The following is a 16,497-nucleotide window of genomic DNA, read 5'->3' on the forward strand; positions in this document are numbered from 1 at the left end:
TTAGATAATAATCAAAATTAGCACCGAATTGGGAGGTTTGTCTTCTTTTTCTCTAAATCATAAAATGACCCCTTCTTTCTTTCTCATAAAAACCCCTTGCTTTCCCACAGGAGCAGGACACTTTTCTGATTACTCCAGAATCGGTTCTCCCCAAACTGCAATTCTGAGACCCTAAATAAAGACCTTGTTCTGTTTTAGTTTGACTTCTTTTCTAAGTTAACAGCCCATAGACCATCAGGTCCTCTCCCAAGTCTCAGGGCGACTGGGACTGAGTGTACAGTCTGTTCATGGAAGTCCTGAGGCCCAGCTTTATGTTGGCGCTCTAATTTCTAATTTGATATTTGAGATCTTAACTATACCTTAGACTGTTTTTAGGGCACTTTCCAAAACAAAACAAGGTATAAATAATTTAACTTCAACGCAAAAGTTGAGTTTCCATTATCCTATGCAAATTCTTAAAATACTAGATGAATCTTGCTGATCACTTACCTTAGTGTACTATGCTCAAAGTAGCCCAAATAAGAATTGTAAAGTTTTGCTATTCACATGGGTGGGCGAACAGCACTGTTGTTCAAGAGCTGATCTTCCTGATTTCTCCTGCTGGGGTCCCTAAATCAGTCACCTGAAGTGAGTTACCTGAGATCCAGGGTACTGTACCTGTATCCCTGTCCCCACCTAGGGTACAGGGCAGGCCTGGGGCTTTCTTGGAGCTGTTCCTACCTTCTATAACCAGATGCTCCTGTGAATGTTTTGATCAGTGGCCTTTGCTAATCCCAGATTTCTTTTTTTTTTTTTTAAGAGCTTTTTCTGATCCACCAAGGGTTCTCTTGTTTTCCAGTGGGACTAAGGATTTATTCGTTTTTGAAATATTTTTTTTTTCTATTTGTAGGGATGTGGATGTGAAGGCCTCAGCATGAGCTCAGTTTGCCCTCCCCCAACAGAATGTTTTCATCCTATTTTAATTCTGCAAATGTTAGCCTCTCCCCTTCCACTCCAAGTTCAGCCCAGATTGTTCTACATACACTTTACCTCTGTAAAGTTGCAAAAGCAACATGTCTCTATAACAAAATCTAGCAATCCAGGTAAATAGAAAGTAAAAAATGAAATATTCCTCTCCTTTCTCCCACAGACACCCTTAGGTATATTAAAATATGTATACGTGGAAACATCTACATTTATATAATATTTTTACAAAAATAGAACCATACTATCAGTAAAAGGTAATATGCAAAACAAAAAAACAAAAAAACAAAAAAACAAAAAAACCCCCCAGAAAACCAAAAAACCCTAACAGAAACTGAGACCCTTTCTGACACTACTATGAAATTGTTTTATTTTTCCCTGGGAACAAATGAGGTTAGCAGATCATGAATATTATCTGTTCCTAAGGGCTGTGAAAAAGACAGACTATATATATTTGCACTTAGGGAAAACATGTAATATCAGCAAATAATTCCTTACTTAAAACCTCTTTTAAAATCCTGACATGAATTAAAAATACACGTACACACACATGCATACACACACACGCATACACACACACATTAATTTCTTTTGCAATCATTCTTTGTATTAGCTCTTGTTCCAATCCATTACCCCATTGGTTTGTACACTAGGGTACCAGGGAACCAAGGGATCAGTTGTCTGTTTTTGCTCAGAATTGAATCCCTCATGGTGACTGACACAGAAAAGGTGGATAGTAAACACTTTTTGAACGAATGAATGAATGAATGACTGTTACCAATCTGAAGCTTCTAGAGTCAACCTTTACTTTTATTGTTTTTTTTTTAATATATTATGTTTAAGATCTAATTGTCAGCCTTTGAGATAGTGTTGTGCTCGTCCTCCTTTATTCTGCTTTGGTTTCTATGTTCTCAGTTCACTTGTTATCTACTTGTTTTTTGAGTTCACAACAATATACAATAGTTAAAGACTTTTAATTTACTAGAACACAAAAATAAAAGATTCCTTCCATTGATACTTAATGTGAGATATTATGATAGAGGCAAAGTGTTTCATAAAGATATGATAAAATGCCATAATTTTCTACCTTTGGTAGTAAGGCATAACACCATTCTTTAATTCTGTATTACAGGACCAAGATATGATTCAGAAAATAGATTTTCTTGTACTAATTCATACACTGTTTGTGTCAGATTTGATCTTTCTTTTTATTAGATAAATATGGGAAAAAACCCAACCTAGAATAACAAACCAGTCTCTAAAATTAGAATAATGGCTGATAAGCAGCTGTGGAGTAGGGGTTTCAAAAGAAATTAGAAAAACACATTTTTTGGAGATCTTAGTATTACTAATAACATCTTCTTATAATTTGTTTCATATATTTATGAAATTTACTCTTCTAGCCCATAAGATTTTTTAAAAGCAGGGATGTTAGTATGTGTAAACTTTTACAAATAAGAATTATTTTAAATACAAATTTTATTTTGATTCACAAAAAAGTTGCAAAGGTAATACAGAGAGGTTTCCATACACCCCCAACACAGTTTTCTCTAATCAGTCTTATATTACCATGGCACATTAGTCAAAATTAAGATACAAGCATTGGTACCTTACTATGAACTAAACTCCAGATATCATTTGGATTTCCCTAGTTTTTCCATTAGTGTCAGTATACATATTTTAAAAATAGGTAGCAGAGAAGGGGGATTTAATTTTATTTCCTTTTTTAAAAATTTTAAATGTTTATTCATTTTTGAGATGAAGAGAGAGATAGAACGCAAGTGGGGCAGGGGCAGAGAGAGAGAGAGGGAGACACAGAATCTGAAGCAGACTCCAGGCTCTGAGCTGTCAGCACAGAGCCCCACACAAGGCTCGAACTAACAAACTGTGAGATCATGAACTGAGCCAAAGTTAGTTGCCCGACTGACTAAGCCACCTAGGCTCCCCAAGAGAGACTTAATTTTAGAATGGTAATTTAGAAACTATCAAATATATTCTTGAGAAACTTTAATAGCATACCTTTAGCTATATATTATATATTTTCTTTATGATAAAACCAGTATGTTTGGGTTTTTTTTAATGACACATTTGTATCAACATGAATCTACATGAATCTACAAATCCAAGAAGCTCAATGAACTTCAAGTATGGACTCAAAGAGACCCACACTAAGACACATTATAGTAAACTGATTATATGACAAAGAGAGACTCATAAAGACAGCAAGAGATGCAACTCTTCCCATACAAAGGAGTCTCAACAAGATTAACAACCAATTTCTCATCAAAATTATGAAGGCCCAAAGGCAGTGGGATAACATATTTGAAGTGCTGAAAGAAAAACTGTCACTCAATACCCAGAGGCTCCTGGGTAGCTCAGCCGGTTAAGCGTCAGACTTTGGCTCAGGTCATGATCTCACGGTTCATGAGTTCGAGCCCCGCGTGGGGCTCTGTGCTGACAGCTCAGAGCTTGGAGCCTACTTCAGATTCTGTGTCTCCCTCTCTTTCTGTCCCTCCCTGCTCACACTCTGTCTCTCTCTGTCCCAAAAATAAATACACATAAAAAGAAAAAAAAGAATTCTATATCCAGCAAAACTGTCCTTCAAAACTAAGGGAGAAATTAAGACATTCCCAAATAAACAAAACCTGAGGGAGTTTGTTACCACTAGACCTGCCATAAAAGAAACACTAAAGGGAGTCCAAGTTTAAATGAAATGACATCAGGCAGTAACTCAAAGCTGTATGAATAGAGATTCCAGTAAAGGTAAATACATGGACAAATATAAAATCAAGTATTGTATTTTTATTTTGTAATTACACTTTTTATTTCTACATGCTCAAAAGACAAATGTATAAAATATAACTCAATGTTATTAGGCCCAAAATGTATAAAGATATAACCTATGACAACAATAAAGGACAGAGCTATATAGAAAAGAGTTTAACTATTGAAATTAAGTTGGTATCAACTCAAATTATATTGTTATAAGTTCATATATTAAATGTAATTGCCACAATAACAACAAAATATCTAAAGAATATACACAAAAGGAAATGATATGGGAATCAAAATGGCTCAGACAAAAAAATCAACTAAATGCAAAGGAAGACAATTACAGAGGAAATGAGGGACAAAAACCTGTAAGACATACAGAAAACAAGTAGCCAAATGGCAGAAGCAATCTTTCCTTATCAGTAATCACTTTGCATGTTAATGGATTAAAGTCTCTAATAAAAGGCAGAGGTTGGCAGAATAGATTAAGATCTAACTATATTCTATCTACAAGAAATTCAACCTATATCCAAATACACAAATAGATTGAAAGTGAAAGGATACAGAAAGATATACCATGGAAAATATAATAACAGAGATCTGTGGTGGCTATACTAATATGAGAAACAATAGACTTTAAGTCAAGAACTGTAACAAGACAATGAAAGACATTATATATTGGTAAAAGTTTCAATACAGCAAGAAGATACAATCATTTAAAACATTTACACACCTAAGAACAGACCCTCAAAATATAAGAGGCAAAAACTGACAGAATTTAAAGGAGAAATTGATTATTGTATATTAAGAGTTAGAGACTTTAATACTCCACTTTCAGTAATAAATAAAACATCTAAACAGAATATCAACAAAGTAGTGGACATGGGGGCACCTGGGTGGCTCAGTTGGTTAAGCGACAGACTTCAGCTCAGGTCATGATCTCATGGTTCATGGGTTCAAGCCCCACATTGGGCTCTGTGCTGACAGCTCAGAGCCTGGAGCCTGCTTCAGATTCTGTGTCTCCCACTTTCTCTGCCCCTCCTCCACTCACACTCTGTCTCTCTCTTTGTCAAAAATAAAATAAAAACAAAAAAAAGTAGTGGACATGAACAAAACTATAAACTGACAAGACCTAATAAACATACTGTACTCAACAACAGCAAAATATATATTCTCTAGGATAAACCATATTTTAGGGTATAAAAACAAGTCTTAATAAATTTTAAAAGATTGAAAACACAAAGTATATTCTCTGACCACAATGGAATGAAGCTAGAAACCAATTTTCTTTAAAAAGGAAATTGAAAAACACAGTCTTAAATAGAAGAAATCACAAGGGAAATTAGAAAATACTTAAAGATGAATTAAAAAAAAAATACCAGGGCACCTGGGTGGCTCAAGTCAATTAAGTGCCTGACTCTTAGTTTCATCTCAGGTCATGATCTCATGGTTTGTGGTTTTAAGCCCCACATTGGGCTCTGTACTAACAGTGGGATTCTCTCTCTCTCTCTCTCTCTCCCTAAAAATAAATAAATAAACTTAAAAAAAAAAAGATGAGAGATCTCAAATCAAAACCTTAGCTTTACACAAACGTTTTCTAGTTGAGGAACTAGAAAAGAAAATGAAATCAAACACAAAATTAGCAGAAGGTAGGACTTAATAAAGACTAGAGCAGAGATATATAAAATAAAAAATAGAAAAACAATAGAATCAATGAAACTAGAAGCTGGTTGTTTGAAAAGAACAACAAAATTGGCAAAACATTACCCAGACTGACAAAGAAAAAAAAAGAAGATATAAATAACTAAAAGCAGAAGTGAAAATGGTAACATTACTACTGATTTTATAGAAATAAAAATAATGGCAAGAGTGTACTATAAACAATTGTATGCCAACCAATGTAATTACCTACGCAGGACAAACTCCTAGAAGCTCAAAAATTACATAAACTGACTGAAATTAAAAATAGGAAATCTCAACAGATATATAACAAATAAAGAGATTGGATCAGTAATTGAAAACCTCTCAACAGGATGCCTACTCTCACCACTTCTATTCAACATCATATTAGGACTCCTAGTCAGAGAAAATAGGAAAGAAAAAGAAATAAAAGACACCAAGATTAGGAAGGAAGAAGTAAAACTGTCACTATTTACAGATGGCATGATATTATATATAGAAATTTGTAAAGACTTCACCAAAAAACTGTTGGAATAAATAAATTCAGTAAGATTGCAGGATGCAAAATCAGTGTACAAAAATCTGTTGCATTTTTAAACACTAATAATGAACTATCAGAAAGAGAAATTAAAAAAAACACTCCCATTTACATTTGCATCAAACACATATGTAGGAATAAATATAGCCAAGGAGGTAAAAGACCCGTACACCGAGAACTATAAAGACATTGATGAAAGCAATAGAAAAAGACAAATAAATGTAAAGATAATCTATGCTCATGGATTGGAAGAATATTGTTAAAATGTACATACACCCCAAAGCAATCTATAGATTCAATGCAATCTCTATCAAAATTCCAATGGCATTTTTCGCAGAAATAGAATAAACAAATCCTAACATATAGATGAAACTCTAAAAAGCCCTGAATAGCCAAAGTAATCTTGAGGAAAAAGAACAAAGCTGGAGGCATCATGCTCCCTAATTTCAAACTATATTACAAGGTATGGATATCAAACCAGTATGGTATTGGCATAAAAACAGACACATTGATCAATAGAACAGAATAGAGAGCCCAGAAATAAATCCACACATATATAGTTAATTAAGAATATACAATAGGGAAAGAACAGTCTCTTCAATAAATGGTGTTGGGAAAACTGGACAGCCACATGCAAAAGAATGAAATTAGACCACTATCTTACATATTACACAAAAACTAACTTAAAATGGATTAAATATTTGAATGTAAGACTAAAACCATAAAACTCCTAGAAAAAAAACATAAAACTCCTGGTAAGCTCCTTGACATAAGTCTTTGCAATAAGTTTTTGAATCAGACACTAAAAGCAAGAGCAACAAAAGCAAAAATAAACAAGTGGGACTACATGAAACTAAAAAGCTGTACAGAAAAGGAAAGCATCAACAAAATGAAAAGACAACATACTGAATGGGAGAAAATATTTGCAAATCATATGTCTGCTAAGAGGTTAATATCCAAAATATATAGGAGCTCATACAACCCAACAGCAAAACAAACAAATAATTAAATTTAAAAATGGGCAGAAGATCTTAATAGACATGTTTTCAAAAAAGACATAGAGATGGTCAACAGGTATGAAAATATGCTCAACATCACTCATCATCAGGGAAATGTAAATCAAAACCACAGTAAGATATATCACCTCACATCTGTTAGAATGGTTAGTATCAAAAAGACAAGAATATAGTTCTTCTAACTGCAGTAGAAGCAGTTATTTTATTTTATTTTATTTTATTTTATTTTATTTTATTTCATTTCATTTATTTTTTAATAAAATTAACATTAATCATTTTTTAAGTTTATTTATTTATTTGGAGACAGAGAGAATGGGGAGGTGCAGAGAGAGGGAGAGAGGGAGAGAGAAAATCCCAAGTGAGCTCTAAGCTTTCAGCACAGAGCCCAAAGTGGGGCTTGATCCCACAACCCTGGGATCATGACCTGAGCCAATGATATCAAGAGTCTGAAGCTGGACCTACTGAGCCACCCAAGATGTCCAAAAGCAGTTTATTTTGGAGCTTGGGTAAGAAATAGCCAAAGCAAAGATTGAGTGGAAGGCTAAAAAAAAATTTTAAATCATTCTCTAAGCAATAGAAAGACATCCAAGCTTTTTGAGTATTGTGTGAAAAAGAAAAGCAATGATTTAGAAAACTGAATTATCCATGATATTTAGAATAGCCAGGAAATGGGAAAGTGTATCACAGAGAAGTAAAAATTAAGACTGTAACTTATGAGGTGGTGAGGACCTGATTCAAGTATACAAGTTTCTTACCCCTCTCTTGCCCCTTGACTACTCCCCACAAACCAAATATCCCAATTTAATGTTAACTTAAAAAAAAGAAAGAAAGAAACAAAGAGAACCTCTCAACAAAGAAATGTGCAGAACCATATGGTCTCACTGGTGAATTCTATCAAACACTTAAAGAATTAACACCAATCCTTTTTAAACTCATCCAAAAAATTAAAGAGAGAACATGCCCAAACTCATACCTTGATACTAAAGCAAGATAAAGACATTGCAAGAAAATAAAATTATAGACTAATATTCTTATAAATATTGATACAAAAATCCTCAAGGAAATACTAGCAAACTGCATCCAACAGCATATTCAAAGGATTATATATCATGACCAATTGAGATTTAATCCAGAAATGCAACATGAAAAAAATCTCTTAATGTAATACACACATTAATAGAATGAATACAAAATAAACCACATGATTATCTCAACTGACACAGAAAAGGCATCTGACAAAATTCAACACTCTTTCATAATAATTTTAAACACTAGGAAAACTAGGAGTAGAGGGAACTTCCTCAAAATGATAAAGGGAATCTATGAAAAAAAAATTTTAATCATTCTCTAAGCAATAGAAAGACATTCAAGCTTTTTGAATTTATGAAAAACCTATTTCTAGCCAGAGCAATTAGACAAGGGAAAGAAAACTCATCAAAACTGGCAAGGAAGAAGTAAAACTACTGCTACTCACAGATTACATGATCCTATATATAGAAATATATAGAATATATAAAATATCTAGAAAATCTCAAATATATAGAAAATTCCAAATACATAAAATATATAGAAAATCCATAAGAAAGCTACTAGATCCAATATACAAAATTTAGCAAAGTTGCAGGATACAAGATCAATGTGCAAAAATCAGTTATGTTTCTATACATGTGTAATGAACAATATGAAAAAGAAACTAAGAAATATATTCTATTTGTAATAGCATCTAAAATAATAAAATACCTAGAATAATAAATTTAACCAAGGAAGTTAAATGCTTGTGCATTTAACTGAAAACTACAAAATATTTCTAAATTTAAAAAGAGCTAAATAGAAAAACATCTTGTATTAGTAGATAAGAAGACTTTATTGTCAAGATATCAGTACAACTCAAAGCAGCCTACAGATTCAATGCAGTCCCTAACAAAATTCCAACAGCATTTTTAAGGTTTTTGCAGAAATATAAAAGCCAGTTCTCAAGTTCATATAGAATTAATTGCAAGGGGCTCTGAATAGCCAAAACAATCTTGAAAAGGAGAACAAAGTTGGAAGACTCCCACATCCTGATTTCAAAACTTACTACAAAGCTACAGATATCAAAACAGTGTGGTCCTGGCACAGGTACAGACATACACACTAATGGAATGGTATTGAGACTCCAGAAATAAACCCACACATCTATGGCAAATTGATTTTGATAAGGGTGCCCAGTCCATTCAATGGGGGAAAGAGTAGTTTCTTCCATAGATGATGCTGGGACAACTGGATTTTCTCATGCAAGGAAATCCCTTACTTCATACCATATATAAAAATAATCAAAGTCAATCAACAATCTAAATATAAGAGCCAAGACTACAAAACTGTTAGAAGAAAACCAGGAGTGTTTTTCATGAACGTGGATTTTGCAATAGGTTCTTAGCTATGACACCAAAAGTCCAAGGCCAAAACAACAAAATGAATAAAACAAGATAAATTAGATTTCATCAAAACTAAATTCTTTTTGTGTATCAAAGGACATTATTTTAAAAAGTGAAAGACAATGGAAACCAAGCTTGAATGGAGAGCCAACCATGCAGACATGGATGTGCGATATACTTACACCACACAATTACTTTGAATCAGGTTAAAGGCTTCTGGGGCATAGAGGTTGATGAGCTCTTTTTATGGTTGCTGTTGCCCTACAAAGCTGAAAAGTTAGAAGATATAAAGAGTTGCACTTCTCTGGAAGTCTTCAATTCTCAACTCCTTTGGAAATAGACTCCATTTTTATAGGGTTTGTGGTTCTGATTTTTCTTTGCTTTAATCTTACGAAAAGTGAATAACCTCCTACTTTCCCACAGCTTCCTTTTATCCCATTGGGTATGCTTTAATTCATTATCATCATAAAAGATGGGCTCTGGATCCAGGCTGCTTTGCATCTTTACTAAACTCTTTGGACCTTAGTTTTGTCATCTGTAAAATGGAAATTATAATAGAAACTGCATTCTGGGTGCTGCTGTGAGGATGTAACACACAGTAAATAATCCTGCATACTGCCAGTACATGGTAAGCCCTCTGCAAATGCTAATGATTATTATCACACACTATTCTTATTTCTAATAATTACGCAGAATATTAAGTTGCTTTCTCAGCTTAACTTTAAATAGCAGGGAGCACTTACTGACTTCACATTCCCTCATCCAAGTTTCATTACTCTGAGTCATGAAGAAAGTGGGAAAAAAGTCATAGAACAGAATTTTGGCCTAATTATATTTGCAATTCCAATGGTACAATCTTTAAAGTACCATTTATCTCCAATGTTTCATCAAAATTTTACCCATTATACATCAGTGTGTACTGTGAAAGCCTAATACCTCTATTCATACAATTGCCAAAATGTTCTGATTGATTTGGGGTAGTGATACAATGTTGAAGGTTTGGTTGGGTCCAAGTATATGCAAAAGTGATTTCTAAAGGCTTATTGAATTTGCTAGTATTTGGCTGTCAACTAAATCCTTAGTTAAAATAAGATGAAAGGTTTGTGTTCTCATATTTGAGTAGTCAATTATGCATGGTATGAGTGGCTACTTAACATCAAAAACCTATTTAATAACAAAATGTGAATCTAGTCTCTACCATTTTATCTAGAGCTATCCACTTGACACATTATTAATGCAAAAAGCTAATTCATACCATGTTGCCATTAGAATTCTACCCACAGCTTTTGAGGAGTCAAGACTGACCACTCTTGACAAATAGCAGACCTTTCCAAAGTACCATAGGGAGAGAACCTTCTCAGAAACCAGGGGTATTATAAGGAGATGGACGTAATGGCTCATTTCCCAATGAAACTGGCAGGGATCAATGACTTCCAGTTATGTTTGAGGAAAAAACCATTAGATTTCCTCATGACATTTCAGAGTTTGGATGATCTTCAATTAGAGACAAAAAACACCCTGAAAACTGTAGCATCTGCTCACTCTGAAATGTCCCAAGAAACCCGAAAATATTCAAAACTACCAGTATGTTCACTGAACAAATGTTATACCTCCATCCTACCTGTAAGATCAATTTCCTGAGACCTCAGCAGCAAGGTAGAAATAACAATAAAAGGGAATTAAGAAAAAGAATATCTAGTTAATTGCTTTCAGAGGAATAGGACTCCCCCCACCAAAAAAAGTGAAAGACAATGTACAGAATGGGAGAAAACATTTGCAACTTCTTTACCTGCTAATATAGAGAATATATCAAGAGCTACAATTCAACAAAAAATAGACAATCCAATTAAATAATGGGCAAAGGACATGCACAGACATTTCCCCAAAGAAGATATATAAATGGCCAATAAGCACATGAAAAGATTCTCACCTTTGTTAATCATCAGGGAAATACAAATCAAAGCAAGGAGATACCACTTCACACCTATTAAGATGCGTGAAAATTAATAAAGGGGAATCTCACTAAGAGTCCTGAGGCTAGAAAGGGGAGCCATACTGAGGCACTATGGGGAAAATGAAAGGGACTTAATTCCTGCAAAGTCACTGGTGGGAAGCAAGGGTGAAAAGTTCCCATCTGCTTGGAGATAAATACCTCCTTCTCTGAAAGAGAACAAAAGAGAGAGAACAAGTCATCAGGGAGTAATGCTTGTTTGAGCAAAAACCAAAGAAACAGTTTGCACAGAAGTAACAATACTAAGCCTGCCTGAACAAGTATTTGTCTTTCAGGCACCCTAAAAATGTCTGCCAAGAAGAAAAGCATCCTGTGATTGTCTTGTGACCTCTAAAGAGAAATGACCACAAAATAATGATCCCATGACTGAAGGACATTGTCCCACTCCTAGCCCCTCACCCTTTGCAAAAGTGCCTTTTTAAGCTATGCACACCTGCCTCTTAGGGGAGAAACATTCTTCTTGTCAGGTCCTTGGTATACAAGCTTTCTCTAATAAACTCCACTTGCTTGCTTTCTCCTGAGTTCAATGTTCATTTCTATGACATTGAGACTCAGAACCTGGTCTTGGGGTCCCCTAACAATACCACTCAATGCCAATTACAGGCAGAATTATCAAACACAGACCCCAAAAGAATAATCATCAATTACAAGCTCCCAAAGGGGAAAGACATAGATTGCATCTCCTACAAGAAATTGACCACCCCTGCAAATTCAGCCAATGAGAAATCGTCATCACCCTGAACTCTTGTTCTTCTGCAGTGGCTTTCATTCAAAATAATCCCTCCCCCCCAAAAAAAAATAATAATAATCCCTCCCAATTTTCTCCTTCCTCTTCATAAAATAACATTCCCCTCCTTCATTTGCTGGACTTGCCTATGGTTTTGCCATCACTTCCATGTCCCAAATTACAATTCTCTGCTATTCCTAAATAAACCCATTTTTGCTGGTAAAATAACTGACTTTTATTTTTAAGGTTAGCAGATGGTTATTATAATCATAATTTTTCAAAGGGACATAACAAATGCAGTGAGAATGTGGAAAAATCAGAACCCTTGTACATGGCTGGTGAGAATGTGAACCAGTACAGTCACTGTGGAAAACAGTTTACCAGTTCCTTACAAAGCTAAACAGAATTACCGTAAGAGCCAGCAATTTCACTCCTAGGTGTATATCCAAAAGAATTGAAAACAGGGACTCAGATACTTGTACACCAAAATTTTTAGCAAGATTATTCACAACAGCCAAACAACCCAAGTATCCAACAGATGGATAGGTAAACAAAATGTGTTACATATGCAAAATGCAATAATATTATGGGGCGCCTGGGTGGCTCAGTCGGTTAGGCGGCCGACTTCGGCTCAGGTCATGATCTCGCGGTCCGTGAGTTCTAGCCCCGCGTCGGGCTCTGTGCTGACAGCTCAGAGCCTGGAGCCTGCTTCATATTCTGTGTCTCCCTCTCTCTCTGACCTTCCCCTGTTCATGCTCTGTCTCTCCCTGTCTCAAAAATAAATAAACGTTAAAAAAAATTTTCAAAATGCAATATTATTCAGTCATAAAAAGTAATGAAGTTCTGGCTGGAGCTGAGACCTTGCAGAGAGGGCATCAGGAGCCCACGCCTATCATGAAGCTTTGGCCTCAGCTGGCCTCTTGCTTGGTGACTCATCCTGTGACTCATTTCTGCCTCAAGTACTGCCTTAGTGCCTGCCAGTGTCCATGGATCACAGTTCATCAAGCCACATGCACGTTCCATCCACGTAGCACCCTTCAAATGCCCCTTCTCATCACAGTAGTCAAGGGCAGGAATATCATTAAAAAAAAAAAAGTAATGAAGTTCTGATATGTACTATGATATGGGTGAACCTTGAAGATAAGATAGGGAAAATGAGGGGACTCCAGTTTTAGAAAGGCTCCCTCTCTGCTGTTTTTCTGTTAGGCCCCACTTACTCATGTTCTATATTTTGCATCTAAGTGAACCAAAGAAGCTACGTTCCCACTCCAAGGGGGAAGCAAAAACAGTTAATCATTCTCTGAGTTTTGCCTAGGCCCCCAAATATCTGATAACATCTAAGAAGAACCATGTCCCAAACATGATTCAGGACATTAGATTCAAACAAATCCCAGCCATCAATAGTCCCTACCTTTGATGATTTTTGAAATAACACTTATTACTCACCTGTCATTCCTCTTTGATCAGACCGTACTCTGGACCCCTTTCTAGTATAAACCCCTAACTCCAAGCAACAACAAGACTCATTCTCTTTTCCTTTACCAGTTTCCCAGACATTCCTTCTGTCATAATCTATCACTATTAAATAAATTCTGCTTTTACTTTCTCTGACTCATATTTGGTTTCTATCCTGTGGAAAGCCAAGAACCTCTTGGCTGGTCCTGTGGGACCCTCCTCTGTGTCCTCAGACCCAGCTTGCCTGCATCAAAAGCACTATGCTAAATGCAATAAGCCAGACACAAAGGGCCACATATTATATGACTCCACTTGTACAAAATATCTAGAACAGGCAAATTCATGGAGGCAGAAAGTAAGTAGGTTACCAGCACCTGGGCAGAGGGGAGAGTAGGGAGTTATTGCTTAGTGCTTATTGAGTTTCTGTTTGGGGTGATTAAAAACTTTTGGAAATATATAATGGTGGTGGTTACACAACATTGTGAATATAATTAATGCCCCTGAATTGTGTGTTTGCAATGGTTAAGATGGCAACTCTTACATTTCACTACAATAAAAAAAAAAAAACCTATTTATTAGGAAGAATTTGTTTCCCAAAGGAAAGGGGATGCTGTTAGCAGAAAGAAAAGTCATTAAATAAAACCAAAGGTAACTACTCCCCTAGGAGAGAGTTCAAGCTGCTTATATTAGCTTTAATGAAGCCCTCGATATTCATTTTCATCCGAATTGGGGACAAGAGGAAGCATATAACTGGCTTAGCTGCCTCTTTGCCTAGAATGCCTAATTCAATTCTTGCATTTCTTCATAGCAAGGGGTGAAATGAACATGGAAATCTGAGAACCCCTAGAGGTGATGTTTATTGTTTCTGTTAAGTGTATTTATCTGGTTTTAATAGCACCACCTCCTCATTAAACTCGGAATACAAATATGGTCACATCTTACTTGTTTGCTTATAAATGCTCAGTCCTCAATACCAGATTAGCAGGAAATTCTGTTATTTCCTCTTTGCAGATGGGCTCCTCCTGAACTGTCCTAGAATCCACCTTGGGTATTCACACTGCTCAAAAGGGCAAAGGGAGGCCCCTCCATTCTCTAGGGAGTAGTTTGCTCAGTCCACATCTGTGATTGCTCCTCACTACCACAAGATGGTGCTGTCAGATCACACAGATGCCTAACCAACGCGCAGCTGCCAATCCTCCCCTCTACCTAATGTTTTCAGAGATGTGTCTTGGTCTCCCTTAGAGCGCAACTCTTTCAGTTCCTACACCAAGGACTAAGCCTGCTCCTAGACAAGTGCTTAGTCTGGCACTTGCTATTCCACAGTTCGCTGACCTTCCCACATACAACCCAGAAGTCTCAGAAGTCCTCATAGCACAAGACACCTGACAATAGTTATTTGCCCTCCTCCCAGGGAAGTATACCTTGAATTATTCTAGAGAGCCTGCCACCTACCTTTTTAGGATGACTCGTTTCTTTCTGTGACACAAAGATGATTGGAGGACATCCCTCCGGTGAGTCTCAACAGAAAGGGGGATAAAACAAAACAAATTCCACCTTTGGAGACATTCTAGTACATTTGAAAATGCCTCAAGCACTTTTTCCTCTGACAAAGGTCATTCTAAAATGAAAACTGCCTCCAGGATCTTCTGGGCTCACAAGACATGGTGGCTCTGTTTCCTGCTGGCATGAGAGCATCTCAGAGAGGCCATATTCTCACGTTTTTAAAAATTTATATTTATTTTTTGTTTTTTTAATGTTTATTTATTTTTGAGAGAGAGACAGAGAGACAGTGCGAGAGGGAGAGGAAGAGAGAGAGATGGAAACACAGAATCCAAAGCAGGCTCCAGGCTCTGAGCTGTCAGCACAGAGCCCAACACAGGGCTCAAACCCACAAACCGGGAGAACATTTGAAGTCAAATGTTCAACCAACCCACTGAGCCACCCAGGCACCCACATATTCTCACTTCTGAATACATCAACAGCAGAAAACATCAATAGCAAGCCAACACATGGGTCTACAGGCAGCTGTGGTTGTTTTCATTATGAACATTGTGAACGCAGAGGAAACCTTCCTTCTGCTTTATACGGTCATCTGAGGACACCAGAAATCAAAGCAGAGTTTGGGGAGAACCCTTGGGAAGGTCACAGTGGAAGGGAACAGGTCCCTGTTGCCCCTATAGCCATAGCACAGAAAGTGCTGGAAAAAAAGAAAAAGAGATAATTAGCCTAAACTGCTCTCCAGCACCTCTCTCTCTCTCTCTTTCTGTCTCTGATACACACACACACACACACACACACACACACACACACACACACACAGGCTCTGGTTCATATACCTTTCTGACTTCTAAGGGCTATCCTAGGCCTTAAATCTTCTCAATCTCCTCCTTGTCCTTCCCCCTCTCCCCTTCCCACCCATCTCCCTCCTCCCCATCCCCACTTCTTCTTCTTCTTCTTTTTTTTTTTTTTGATTAAACTTTTTCTTTTGAGAAACATGCAGACTCACATGCGTTTAAGAAACAACACAGAGACGGGGCGCCTGGGTGGCGCAGTCGGTTAAGCGTCCGACTTCAGCCAGGTCACGATCTTGCGGTCCGTGAGTTCGAGCCCCGCGTCAGGCTCTGGGCTGATGGCTCGGAGCCTGGAGCCTGTTTCCGATTCTGTGTCTGCCTCTCTCTCTGCCCCTCCCCCGTTCATGCTCTGTCTCTCTCTGTCCCAAAAATAAATAAACGTTGAAAAAAAAAAATTAAAAAAATAAAAAAATAAAATAAAAAAAAAAAGAAACAACACAGAGACATCCCTTGTGTCCTTTTTGAGGATCCTTCAATGAAAAAATCTGGTCAAACTACAGTACAATATCACCGGATGTTGGCAATGATACAGAGAACATTTCCATCACCACAAGGGTCCCTGTTGCCCCT

Source organism: Lynx rufus, unplaced genomic scaffold, assembly GCF_022079265.1.
Source record: "Lynx rufus isolate CCGP_SWC_20201006 ecotype Redwood Valley unplaced genomic scaffold, mLynRuf1.p SCAF_6, whole genome shotgun sequence".
NCBI classification, from domain to species: Eukaryota; Metazoa; Chordata; class Mammalia; order Carnivora; family Felidae; genus Lynx; species Lynx rufus.